Genomic DNA, 1,088 nt, shown 5'->3' on the forward strand with positions numbered 1-1,088 from the left:
CAGCCAACCTGTATCCTGGTAAAGGAAGCCTCTGAATTATCTCCTTATTTAAGAAGTGTTCAGATATACCAATAATTTCAGAGTCAACATCTATAAGCAGTTCACTAACTTTATCTCTAATACCTTGTATATTTTGATGAAATATACTAATTCCTTCATTAATCAGATACCTAAGCTTTGTCGAAAGTGGTTTCTTTGTTAGAGAGACTTCCCTTAAGCAGGAATACCTATCAGCTGACTTCAATCTAAAAAAGGTACAGCTCTAACACCCACTACTACGGGAATTTTCCCATGAGTGATCTCACCACAAGATAGAATAAGTAAAATGTCTTCAAATTTAACACATTTGCAGGTGGAAGACATTCAACTGGTTTCTGCCTTATCGTTTGCTATCGATGAGTCTTGCGACATAAAAGACACGCCACAAGTTGCCCTTTTTGTGAGGTATATGTCTTCCCAAGGTCCGAAAGAACCACTTCTAGGACTGCTACCGCTCTTGGGACAAACTAGAGGGGAAGACATAGCGAGTGCAGTGCAGAAATACCTCGACGATAATAAGATCGCTGGCCGGAGTGGCCGTGCGGTTCTAGGCGCTACAGTCTAGAGCCGAGCGACCGCTACGGTCACCGGTTCGAATCCTGCCTCGGGCATGGGTGTGTGTGATGTCCTTAGGTTAGTTAGGTTTAATTAGTTCTAAGTTCTAGGCGACTGATGACTTCAGAAGTTAAGTCGCACAGTGCTCAGAGCCATTTTTTTCGTAATAAGATCGATTCAAATAAAATTGTTTCAGTCGCAACTGATGCAGCCAGAAGTATGACAAGAAAAAATAAGGGGGCAACAACGATTCTTCAGAGCAAAATAAACCACGAAATTCTTACGTTTCACTGCATAATACATCAAGAAGCGCTTTGAGCGCAAACATTTCCGGCCGAAATAGTTGAGGTCATGAATTTGAAATCAGGAATGTTAACAGCATCTTGTCAAAAGCACTCTACCATCGTCAGTTTAAAGAATTCTTAAACGAAATGACCTCCTGCTTCATAATAAAGTTCGATGGCTTTCCAATGGTAAGGTGTTGAAACGTTTTG

This window comes from Schistocerca serialis, chromosome 9, assembly GCF_023864345.2.
Source record: "Schistocerca serialis cubense isolate TAMUIC-IGC-003099 chromosome 9, iqSchSeri2.2, whole genome shotgun sequence".
Lineage (NCBI taxonomy): Eukaryota > Metazoa > Arthropoda > Insecta > Orthoptera > Acrididae > Schistocerca > Schistocerca serialis.